Source organism: Engystomops pustulosus, chromosome 9 (genome assembly GCF_040894005.1).
Source record: "Engystomops pustulosus chromosome 9, aEngPut4.maternal, whole genome shotgun sequence".
Lineage (NCBI taxonomy): Eukaryota > Metazoa > Chordata > Amphibia > Anura > Leptodactylidae > Engystomops > Engystomops pustulosus.
In genome coordinates this window covers 13309588-13322912 of record NC_092419.1, presented here as the reverse complement: position 1 = coordinate 13322912, position 13325 = coordinate 13309588, and the positions used below count along the sequence as shown (strand labels likewise).

Here is a 13325-nt window from a genome sequence, read left to right as displayed (position 1 = left end):
GAGCGTGTCACCAGCTAAAAAATTACATTCGTCTGAAGTGTTCCAAAGTTATTACCACATAAAGAGAATTGAAAAATGAGTCCTGTTCTTCAAGGCCAAAACTGGTTGCGGAGGCAATAGGTCAAAGGGGTCTTCCCATCTGGGCATTCACATTTAAATAAATTAATTTGCCGTATGTAAACATTTCTTCAATTGGATGTGAAGATAATATCTCATAAATGTAGCCATGTTGTCTCTTAGAAACAAGATGGCTTCCTTGGATACGACCACCTAACATTTTGGCAGCAGCGGCCAGATATGCGCTATTGAGTCCCGCCTGACCCCGTGGATTCAGCTAACATCATCACAGGACGGCTGCGGGACTTGCAGTAACTCCCGGACATTTCATATCCAAAAAACTTTTGTTTCTTTGTGCAATCCCTCCAGCAGAGGTGGTCGTATCCAAGGTCTTGTTTCTAAGGGACGATGTTTTAAAAGGGATTAGATGTTTTAAAAACATCTAATTGAAGAAATGTTTATAAATGACAGGTAAATGAAATTGAATGCGATCTTGGCTGGTGTCCATTGACATGACAGGTGTGCCCGAGGACGTACAGCTTCATCTCCAAGTCATAGGAAGGCGTTTTCCTTGCACAATATTAGACTAGTCACTGACTATTGGTGGAGGGACCTGTACGACAGACACGTGCAGACAGACAAATCATCATCACAGATCTGGTAATGACCTCCTTATAGTCCTCTCCCGGCTGCCCGGCCGCATTCCTTCATGTGATGACTGCACTTAATGAGATGACAATGTACAAAAACTTCTGCCCCTTTAAGAAGGAAGAGATGACAAGAGGTAACGTCAGGTCAGGACAGAGGATAGAACTCCCAGAAACAGGACTGCATTATAATGGGAGGGGGGACCTGTACAATAGACAATACTTATCCATCCATCAAGTTTTGGGTAATTAGAAGTCTATGATTTATGGGCGAGTCCCCAAATATGGAGGAACACATTCTGAACGCATAATAGAAGCAAAGCAGAAAGGGAATAGTGACCAGGAGGACAATGGTGGTCTACACAGAGCAGGTGGTGTCGGAGGGAGGGGGTGTCCCATAGCTGATGGCTGCAAATGAGACAACTACACTGATGCTGGAGAAGTCCCAAGTCCAACTCTTCTCCTGTATCAGGGTTGGTCCCATTGGCACAAATCAGTTGTCCCTGCCATATTATGAGGAGGGGCTTCCCCACCCCCCATCTGTTACAATGTTCATATAATGTGTCCATCTATGGAGTGACAATGTATATGTACAGTTTCAGTTTTGTTGCCAAAAAATAATTCTGTCACTTCCATTACAGATGAAGAAGGCAGGACTCACAGGCTTTATTTATGAGTGGGTGGGGGAAGCTGGACTCACAGGCTTTCTCTATGAGTGGGTGGGGGAAGCAGGACTCACAGGCTTTCTCTATGAGTAGTTGGGAAGCAGGACTCACAGGCTTTCTCTATGAGTGGGTGGAGTAGCAGGACTCACAGCTTTCTCTATGAGTGGATGGGAGAAGAAGGACTCACAGGCTTTCTCTATGAGTGGGTGGAGCAGCAGGACTCATAGGCTTTCTCTATGAGTGGATGGGAGAAGAAGGACTCACAGGCTTTCTCTATGAGTGGGTGATGGAAGCAGGACTCACAGGCTTTCTCTATGAGTGGGTGGAGTAGCAGGACTCACAGGATTTCTCTATGAGTGGATGGGAGAAGAAGGACTCACAAGCTTTCTCTATGAGTGGGTGATGGAAGCAGGACTCACAGGCTTTCTCTATGAGTGGATGGGAGAAGAAGGACTCACAGGCTTTCTCTATGAGTGGGTGATGGAAGCAGGACTCACAGGCTTTCTCTATGAGTGGGTGGAGTAGCAGGACTCACAGGCTTTCTGTATGAGAGGGTGGGGGAAGCAGGACTCACAGGCTTTCTCTATGAGTGGGTGGAGTAGCAGGACTCACAGGCTTTCTGTATGAGTGGGAGGGGCAAGCAGGACTCACAGGCTTTCTCTATGAGTGGGAGGAGGAAGCAGGACTCACGGGCTTTCTCTATGAGAGGGAGGATGAAGCAGGACTCCCAGGCTTTCTCTATGAGTGGATGGGAGAAGAAGGACTCACAGGCTTTCTCTATGAGTGGGTGGAGTAGCAGGACTCATAGGCTTTCTCTATGAGTGGATGGGAGAAGAAGGACTCACAGGCTTTCTCTATGAGTGGGTGATGGAAGCAGGACTCACAGGCTTTCTCTATGAGTGGGTGGAGTAGCAGGACTCACAGGCTTTCTCTATGAGTGGATGGGAGAAGAAGGACTCACAGGCTTTCTCTATGAGTGGGTGATGGAAGCAGGACTCACAGACTTTCTCTATGAGTAGATGGGAGAAGAAGGACTCACAGGCTTTCTCTATGAGTGGGTGATGGAAGCAGGACTCACAGGCTTTCTCTATGAGTGGGTGGAGTAGCAGGACTCACAGGCTTTCTGTATGAGAGGGTGGGGGAAGCAGGACTCACAGGCTTTCTCTATGAGTGGGTGGAGTAGCAGGACTCACAGGCTTTCTGTATGAGTGGGAGGGGCAAGCAGGACTCACAGGCTTTCTCTATGAGTGGGAGGAGGAAGCAGGACTCACGGGCTTTCTCTATGAGAGGGAGGATGAAGCAAGACTCCCAGGCTTTCTCTATGAGTGGATGGGAGAAGAAGGACTCACAGGCTTTCTCTATGAGTGGGTGGAGTAGCAGGACTCACAGGCTTTGTCTATGAGTGGTTGGGGGAAGCAGGACTCACAAATTTTCCCTATAAGTAGATGGGGGAAGCAGGACTCACAGGCTTTCTCTATGTGTGGGAGGGGAAGCAGGACTCACAGGTTTTCCCTATAAGTAGATGGGGGAAGTAGGACTCACAGGCTTTCTCTATGTGTGGGTGGGGGAAGCAGGACTCACAGGCTTTCTCTATGAGTGGGTGGAGTAGCAGGACTCACGGGCTTTCTGTATGAGTGGGAGGGGGAAGCAGGACTCACGGGCTTTCTCTATGAGAGGGAGGATGAAGCAGGACTCCCAGGCTTTCTCTATGAGTGGGTGGGAGAAGAAGGACTCACAGGCTTTCTCTATGAGTGGGTGGAGTAGCAGGACTCACAGGCTTTGTCTATGAGTGGTTGGGGGAAGCAGGACTCACAGGCTTTCTCTATGAGTGGGAGGAGGAAGCAGGACTCACGGGCTTTCTCTATGAGAGGGAGGATGAAGCAGGACTCCAGGACTCACAGGCTTTCTCTATGTGTGGGTGGGGGAAGCAGGACTCCCAGGCTTTCTCTATGAGTGGATGGGAGAAGAAGGACTCACAGGCTTTCACTATGAGTGGTTGGGGGAAGCAGGACTCACAGGTTTTCCCTATAAGTAGATGGGGGAAGCAGGACTCACAGGCTTTCTCTATGAGTGAAGGAAGCAGGACTCACAGGCTTTCTCTATGAGTGGGTGGGGGAAGCAGGACTCACAGGCTTTCTCTATGAGTGGGTGGGGGAAGCAGGACTTACAGGTTTCTCTATGAGTGGATGGGGAAAGCAGGACTCACAGGCTTTCTCTATGAGTGGATGGGGGAAGCAGGACTCACAGGCTTTCTCTATGAGTGGATGGGGGAAGCAGGACTCACAGGCTTTCTCTATGAGTGGAGGAAGCAGGACTCACAGGCTTTCTCTATGAGTGGGTGGGGGAAGCAGGACTCACAGGCTTTCTCTATGAGTGGATGGGGGAAGCAGGACTCACAGGCTTTCTCTATGAGTGGTTGGGGGAAGTAGGACTCACAGGCTTTCTCTATGAGTTGGGGGGGAGTAATAGTTGTCCCATGTTCCATAAGCCCCCACGTTCTTTATCCTTATAAAGTTGTGTATATTATAGTGGAAACAACACTGCCTGGTATCACGGTGTTCACACGGGACACATAGATGTATCCGGGGCAGGGAGTCATTTTGTGGAGTTTTGCTGTGGGCAAATATTCTCAGACATGTTACTGATTGATAGAAGAGATAAGATTCCCTCAGCATCCAGGAGACAATTGTGACTGCCTCCTGCTCTCACCTATAAGAAAAATCTGGAACAAATGGGGGAAAAATCACTAAAAAAGTCAAGTTCTATCATGGGGGAAACCTGGTTTGGTGATGCCGAGCCCCTGCCCCTTGTTACACCTTTAAAACAAACCTCAATACAATCTTTTTATTTTTATTTTTTGTGACACTATTGTATAGTACATATAACGTGTTACATGAATCTAGGCAGAAAATATCAGTAGAAGAACAGCGCTGTCTCCTGTGTAGTGGTTGAGATGTGTTACTGCAGGTCGGCAATATGATGGAAAATCCCCGCGGTTTAGTTCATGTATTAGAGAAAGCAAGAAATTAAACCATTTCAACACAAGACGACCCACATAGATCTCAAATTAGGTATCAAAGAGACGACTGACCAGCTAAAAACCTCTTGATTTTACTGCCGTGACCTCTCTTCTTAGTAATACTGGGTAACCTGTTCATCATACTGTAAACTTGGCTCTGGCGATGCAAGTGTTAATCACAAATCACGCCCTGCGCCCGCTCCTGGGTGATAATTATGAAATGATTTCGTTTTTCTTAAAGGGGTGTTCCAACACCTTATATTTCAGCAGAGTATAGGTGATGAATGAATGTTCAGCACTGTTAGGGGGGGTCCTAAACCATCTTTTCCTGAGGTTTGAGGTGAGGATGTGGCAGTGGTGACACTCAAAGTCTGTGGGACTAAGAAGAATGCGGTGCCATGCTTGTGCCCAGACCACTTGGATCTGGGACCCCCATTTTAATGATCTGTAGGGTCCCCAATGATCATGGTAGGGAGCCTTATTCAGTTTTCAACTGTATTTGAGGGCAGTCCTTGTCTGGTGATTGGTGGGATCTCGGAATTCAGTTTTCACCAATGCAACCACTTGGGACCCCCCTTGGCAATTATGAAAATGGGGGTCTCTGGGAATGAGACATTAGAGCACACGTGTGCCCATCTATAAAAGAGAGTATGGAGTGGTGGTCACCCATTCACACAATAAATCAGAGACCCCCATTTTCATGAGTTGTAGTGGTCTCAGTGTAGACCCCACAGTAGACTATGGGGCACATTTACTTACCCGTCCCATTGACGCCGGCGTTCCGGACTGTCCGACGAGGACACGTAGCTCTGCGATTCACGTATCTCGTGCGCCCGATTTCCTGCATCCATCTCTTCCCTGCTTAGGTCCGCTGGAGTTCACCTTCTTCTTCCCGGTGCATGTAAGTGCTGATCTTGCGACACAATTTGCTTTTTAAATTCCGCGGTTTGTCCGAATCAGTCAGGTTGTCCGACGGCCACACCCCCGATTTGTGTCGCATGAATCCGATCGCATGCGCCAAAATCCCCTGTGCAATTCAGCGCAAAACGGAAAAATTTGGGAAACCCGACGGAAATGCGTCTGACGGACCCTTAGTAAATGTGCCCCAAAGTGTTGCTTGTGGAAAACCCTTTAGACTTGGACTTTGGGTACTTGTATTATATATTGTCTGGTAATTAGGATCAGCTTCCAATGTTGACGCGTTCAGCCCCCCGCAGAACGGGTAGAATGTAAATTATAGGTGGTTTAGGAGCAACAAACCCGAGGGGATATTACAAAACCTGAGAGCGCAGTATTATTTGATGCAGTTGTTTGTATGCTTTTTGTGTACATACTGTACATCCTGGCTGTGCCACCTCTTCTGGCAGATTCACCGAGGGGTGTGGGTACGTAGAGAAGGGAGGGGTGAGGTGTGGGTACATAAGACGAGTCCTGAGATGGGACAAATACTGGAGGCAGAAGACACCGGCTGTGAAAGAGCGCAGACGCTGACATAACTGAGGAGAGCGGTCACCTGCCAGACTCCGGGACATCTCAGGTAACACAACAAGAACACGTCGCCTCCTCCTCCAGGTGACAGATCACACACAGCATGGAGGCTCGTTACCTGTATGTCACAGATGTGCTGGGTCACAACGTGGTGGGAGAACATGGGAGGTCCCGGAGATGGAACGTAAGGGAATGTTCACAAGGAAAAGGCTGACGTGGAACCCGCAGCCGAAATCAGCCGCGGGGTTCATAGCACAAGGTCTACATGGGGATTAACCCCGTTAGTGTTACGCCAAGAGTAGTGTAAGAGTAGTGTGAGAGGAATAACCTCAAAGCTAAACCAATCACACATCATGTCATTAGGCTTCCTGAAAGTCATGCTTGATGGTAAGGGGGGCTGCCTTACGAGGTAGCAAAAAAAGGCATTGTTTTCCTTGTCCCATCCTGAAAAAAAATTGCATATTTCCCAGTATCCCTCTAGTGGGGCATCAATGGCTATAAGTCTCCACACGCCTGCAAGGCGGCCTTAATTGGCAAAGTATCTTAATTTCTGACTAAAGTTAGACCTGACACTTTTCTACTGCTCCAGATTTATCACCGTGTAAAAACCAAATCTAGTGCAGTTTAACCCTCTCCGCTTAATTTTACACCTCCTATTAGTTTGCTCTGTTTTTACCCTTAGAAATGCTCCACAACGTAGACCATGCTGACTTCTATCAAGGTCACGTCCCTTATGTGTCCCAATCATAAATGCCTCTAAAAATGAAGAAATTGTGGCATTCACCTATTGGGCCAAAGTTTGCGAATTTTTTCTATCATGAAAACAGCGCTGGATAGAATTCATGGGCCGACCGAGGAAATCAATGAGATGCAGATCTAGGCCAGATTTAAGCTTTGCAGACTGTAAAAGACCACAAAATAATGATATATATATATTGGTTTACAGTTCTATAGTTTAGTATTAGTTTAGTATTAGGGGAGGATGTATACATCATGTTGGATCCACTTTGTGTCTTGAGTTGAAGGTTCTTCATAGTTGGGTAAGGGTCCTATGGCTAGAGATTATCTCCATGCCCCCTACACATTTGGTATGAGATGTCCTATGAGGCAATGCCACGTGGTGGTCCTGAAGGCTTCGTTTTGGTGACCGTTGATGGAGAGAGGTTCTGTGGTTCTCTTTATGGGTCATATGAGCCGGGGTTGTCTCTGTGGAGATCATTTACTAAGAGTTCGAATCGCGCACTTTCGTCGGGTTTCCCAACGATTTCTGATTTGCGCCGAATTGCCCCGGGATTTTGGCGCGCGTGATTGGATTTTGGCCCATCCACCTCGGCTTTCACAAGACAGAAATCGGGGGCGTGGCCGTCGGAAAAACTGCGGAATTTAAAAAAGAATTTGTGTCGCAAGATCAGCACTCACATGCACCGGGAAGAAGATGGTGAACTCCGGCACACCTCGGCGCAGCAGCGACACCTGCAGGAACTCGGGCGCACGGACCTTCGTGAATCCCGACAGAACCCGAATCCTCGTTGGAGAACGCGTCGCTTTATCGTGACTGGACCGGGTAAGTAAATGAGCCCCTGTGTATTGAACTTGACAGCCTTTCCACTTCACCTCAGGGGACATGTCTACAGGTGATCGCTGCTTCTTGTTGTGGATTAGAAAAGCCAAACTAGTTGTCATCAGGTGTCAATAAAGACCCCTTCAAGCACCGGACCCTGGCTGTACCCCTTCCGTTAGACCCCCCATAATGCTTTTTCAGCACTCTTCTGTCTTCTTTCACAGAAACCTCCTCATGATGGACTCTGCGGAGCCCCTGAGCCTTCTCTGTCGCCTCTACATCTATGCCATCCATGGCTACGTGTGTGAGATCCTCTTCACCGCAGTCTTTGACTTTGTTTCAAGAAACCGGGACTGGAGGCTCCGAGGGGTGTCGAGTGTTTGGGCGCTCTTCATCTATGGGGTGGCCATGCTGGGGGTCGAGTACATGTACCTGGTGTTGAGGTTCCAGTGTGGCTTCATTGTCCGCTCCATTGTGTACACTGCCTGGGTCTACTTGTGTGAGTTCAGCTCCGGATGGATCCTTAGGTGTTTTCGGGCTTGTCCATGGGACTACAGTCACTATAGATATAACTACAAGGGACTGGTGACCCTGGAGTACGCCCCCTTCTGGTTTATCGGTTGCGTTCTGCTTGAAAAAATGCTGATCTGGCACACGTTACGCTTGCGTCTTGAAGACACTTGGGAGAACCTCTGAAGATGGTCTTCTCCATCTCGGTCAAAAGGAGAAGATGAGAAGAGAGAAGTCTCCTAAAGGGACCAGAACTGAGCGGGCAGCAAGAACTGATGGATGGTCCATCCTACAAATGTGACCCGTTACTATGTAGACTGGGGGGGGGGGGTCAATGACCCAAAACTGTGAAATCTACTTGCAATCAGTATCTCAGAGCACTTTATAATTTAGGACATTAGTAATTTATATGTATATTATTTTGAAAGCAATTTTTTTTTCTGTAAAAACAGCGCCACTTTTCTTCATTGGCTGCCTGTGGTACTGCAGCTCAGTGACAGTTTAGAGAGTAGGTTTGAGCTGCTCCCAGATGTGGGTGTGGGGTAAGTACTATGGATTTATTAATGGGCCTTTCCAAGAGTCAACCAATGACAAAAACAAGTTCATTGAGTAGAATGACCCGGTTCTGGTGTTGTGGTGCTCATTAGTTCGCTGGCCCCAGCCCGATGTGTCGGTAGTCGCCCGATGTGTCGGTAGTCAGGGGCCTCAGCAGGATTCAGTGATGTGAAACAAGTGAGGTCCCCGGGTCCATTGATTGGCTACAGCAGGACCCATGACCTTAGCACTTCCAGCCCCAGTTATGAGTGTCACCAAACAGATAATAGAGTTAGTATATTTATAGTTTTTTTTGTTACCCCTTCTTTAAAATCAAGTTTTAAAATTATACTAATGGGGAGTGTTACCAGGTCCCTCTGTGCTGTTGCTTCACAGGCTGTTATAATGCCCAGTGAACATTTCCTGCTGCCAATGAGTGAGATTACAGCAGGCAGGGGGAGGGGGGAGCACCAAGCATGGAGGGGGAGACAGTGTAAAAGCTTGTGAAACTACAGCACAGAGGGTCTCTGATAATGTCCCCAGAACCCTTCTGGCTCATTAGCATAATTTTAAATCTTTATTTTAGAAATAAGGAGGCTGCTATATTGTCGTAGCCACCCGCCACCCCCCCCCCCCCCCACACACACACACACACTTCTCCCTCCCTCTCCCTGTTGTAATTTCACACAGTGGGAGGGAGGAAGTGCTCCTTGCACAGTATAACAGCCTCTGAAGCTACAGCATGGAGAGGATATGGTAACACAGGAGCCCTTCTGGCTCATTAGCATCATGTTAAAAGTTGACTTTAGAAGGAAGGAGGTCATGGATAACAAATATAAGAAGATACCACAGTCCCGGTGCCTGGATCTATGAGTAATGTCCCTGGTTTATCATGCTTGAGTTTGATGGTAGATTTCCTTTAAAGTTATTAGGACCAGGCTGCCACGCCACATACCGTCAGATGGCAGGTGTGACAATTTCTTTCCTTAACATTTGCAACCAACCAGAGAGTCACCTACAACCTGTGCAACCACTTACCTCCTCTTCATGCAGGTCAGGGCCGGCATTAGGCAGCGACAAACAGGGCATTTGCCCAGGGCCCTCTGTCCTAAAACGGCCCACGGCATTTGGACTTTTGTGGGCAGAGGATGTATTGCTCCTTTAATACCCCTTGGTTGAATGCTCCTATCTATCTATCTATCTATCTATCTATCTAAACAAAGAGAAGCAAGGCAGCACAACCTGTAATGGTTTTGGGTGCAGGATCTGTATACTCTGTGGCAAAGGATCCAAATGTAGTCTCAGGAAAGGCAGCAGCACTCCAAAGTGAAGTCAAAGCAGGGTGATCTTTTGAAATAAAGATCACCCTGCTTTGACTTCACTTTGGAGTGCTGCTGCCTTTCCTGAGACTATCTATCTATCTATCTCATATCTATCTCATATCTATCTATCTCATATCCATCTCCTATCTAGCTCTCTATCTATCTCATATCTATCTATCTATCTATCTATCTCCTATCTATCTATCTACCTCCTATCTATCTATCTACCTATTTCATATCTATCTATCTATCTATCTCCTATCATTTATCTCATATCTATCTATCTATCTTCTATCTCTCATAGCTTTCTATATATAATCTACTTTATATTTCTACATCTATAAATCTCTATCATCTTTTATATTTATCTTCTATCATCCATCTCCCTCTCATTTGTCAGTTTCTCCTACAGTCCCATATTACAGACACTTACCTACTACAGTGTGCAGCTACAAAGTGTTAGGACAGGACTAAAGGAGCCTCTGACTGACTGTGACTGCTCATAAAATAGTTGTATTTTGGGGCCCCACTTTGTCTTAAACCGTCCCTGATGCCGATGCTGCACGTAATGATGTCAGAAGGCGACCGCTTCCATCACTGAGATCTCCCGGGATCAGAGATCAGAACCAGGGACGCGGATCGGTCAGGTCAGTTCTGTAGCAGGGACTATGTAGTAAGGACCAATATCCTCACTAGTAAAACCCTCCTTGTATCCTTTGGTTATTAACATCTTTTCCTTTTCTTAATTGTTTATTTATGTGGATGGAGCTGTAATAAATTATTATTTTTGTTGGCAACGTTGTTACTTTGTTGTAACCCTTTCCCTGCTGCAACACACGAGGCAGGATCTGGTTGCAGGGGGGAGAGATGACTTCTACAAGACGTTAATAGAAGTATTCTTGTATCTGGAGCCACCACTAGGGGGAGCCTAAGAGCTTAATGCATACAGGGTGGGGTAAATTTATTAAAAATGGTCCTACTCTGTCCTCTACAAACATTTTATCAATTATGAAGCAGCAGATCTCGGGCCGTTTGTCCATCAGATGAATGTCGGAGGAGATTTGTTACTTTGTGTAAGTGATAGTAAATGTGTTGACCAAATTATCAGCCAAAAAATGCTGATGTGGGCAAGACGAAAAGAGCAGGGTGAGTAACCACTTGCCTATTCCTCACGTGGCGGAGGTGAATAAACATCGCTGTTTGCATAACCTGCCTGAAGGAATCTTCCCAATCTTTTCTCTAGAATCATAATCATGTGCTGAGGATCTGCTACAATGTGTCATCACCCCTATAAAGGAATATAATATACAGGTGTAAAATATTACCTTCTCCCTTTATATGCTTTCTACCACAAACAGCGCCACACTTCTCTGTAGGTTGTGTGTGGTACTGCAGCATTCAACTGAGCTGTAATATAATGCACAGCCTGCAGAGCGGCGCTCTAAAAAGGGCAGCCAAACTGCCCCACAACGGTGATAAGTAACCCCAGAACCCTGACAACCATAATGCCCAATAGAATTGACAGCTATGCAGACAATATTTCACTCCCAGGCATTGAACCCTGCCAGAGTACCCCCATAACTCCCCAATTATAGTGCCCAATAAAGGGGATTATGTAATGTTGCTCCTCGGGGGCGGGGAGTAACCTGTGATTGTCCAATCAGCAAAGTCACTTCCTGTGCTGGTCTCCAGAGATCACTGATGATGATGATGATTACTGGCTCCTATGGATGACATGCTGACCATCTTAAAAAATTGGGGGCACTTACTCATAGATCCAGGCACTGTGACTGTGCTATTCTACTTATTTTGGTTATCCCTGGCTCCTGCACCTCCCCGGTGCTATAGCTTCACAGGCTGCTACACTGTGCAGGAGCACCTCCCCTCTGCTCCATCAGCACACCGCCCTCCTGTACCTGCAGGGAGTTTTAGCTTACAGTTGGAGGCGGAAGTGTAAAAGCTTGTGATGCTACAGCACGGAGGGACTGTGGTAACACCCCTTCGGGCTCTTTAACATCATTTTAAAAGTTGATTTTCGGAGGCCATGGATAACAAATATAAGGTCATGGTGCATGGATCTATGAGTAAGTGCCCCTGGTCATGATGGTAGTGAATATACGAGCAGCTCTATAGCTTCGGGTAGTGCCGCAGTCCCTGCGCTGGAGACGGCAGGATGAGCTGAACTTCCTGATTATCATAAATCTATGAGTCATAAATTCTTCCTTCATTGTCTGGAACAACAGATCGTCTTCTGCCAATCTATCCCGACCATCAGATAGAACCAAACCCTCCTGAAATCAGCCCCGGGGCATAACCTGGCCTAGATCTGACAGCTGACTCACTGCCTACAGCCGGGCGACAACTATTACACTGATAATTACCAAAACCTGCAATTACATCTACATCCTAATGTGCCCTGTATATATCATTAGCAGATCATATAGATTATACACATACTGCCGGGAATGTGGTCAGACACACAGGGAAGCGTATGGATTTCTTCATATTTACCTATAAATATTCTTCTTTGTAAGTCATGTAACTATAAGCAGAGGAGTCATATTTTGCCTGAGATGAGTCAAGTTTAAAGGTCAATATACAAACATCTGTCTTCATTTCTATAGAACCTAGAAACATGTTGTGTCAAAATGAGCAGAGACGAGTCATATTTTACTTGAGATGAAAGGCTGCAGAGGGAGGGTAGTTTCAGTATCTTTTGTTCTGTAGCACCTAGAAACATACTGCTGGTGTCATATTAAAGATATGAATCTCTTTTTTGCAGGATTGTGGTTGTGACCTCCACAACCAGGAATACAGTAGATACAGGCATTCTTGCAGTACCACAAGATATACCCCCGCCCCCCCCCCCAATACATCTGAATTCGGCCTCCCACGGACCACCATGGCTAACAGCACCAGCCCCCTGTGTAGCACTCGTGACCCGGCAATCTGATTCCCTCCGCCCAACACCTTTGTGACACGTGATTTCTGTACAATGGTGGTTCTGCTCCGATGAACATCTCACCAACAAGAACAAAGTTTCTATTTTGTATGAAGGGCGACGCCGGAATGAGACCAAATGCGCTGCCACAAATACCGCAGCATAGTCCTAGGATGAGGATAAAACCGTCTTATGTGCTATATACATTTGTCTTAAATATAGGGTTAGTACAGAGCAAGTGCATCCAAACAGTCAGGGGGTAATGACAGGGGTAGCAGCCAGAGCAACTGCTATGGGGCCCCAGAATTTAGGGGTAATGGATGTGTATCGGGTGTGTATATGCAGTAAGCAGTGTTCTGTATATATACTCTATTTGTATGTGTGAATATGCTGTATATCTATATATGGTATTTGTATGTATGCATTTATTTGCTGTATGTGTGTACATGTGATGTGTATTTGCTGTATGTCTGTATATGATGCATGGGTGTATATGGTACTGTGTGTATATGTGATGTGTATATGATGGATGGGTGTATATGGTACAGTCTGTATGTGTGTATTTGCTGTATGTGTGTATA

At 46.5% G+C, this 13325-nt stretch overlaps 1 long non-coding RNA gene across 2 annotated transcripts in view; it reads left to right on the top strand.

Annotated features, from left to right (window-relative positions):
- Positions 1-13325, top strand: part of LOC140076670 (uncharacterized) — a 140430-nt gene that overhangs the window by 126623 nt on the left and 482 nt on the right. The window lies entirely within an intron of this gene.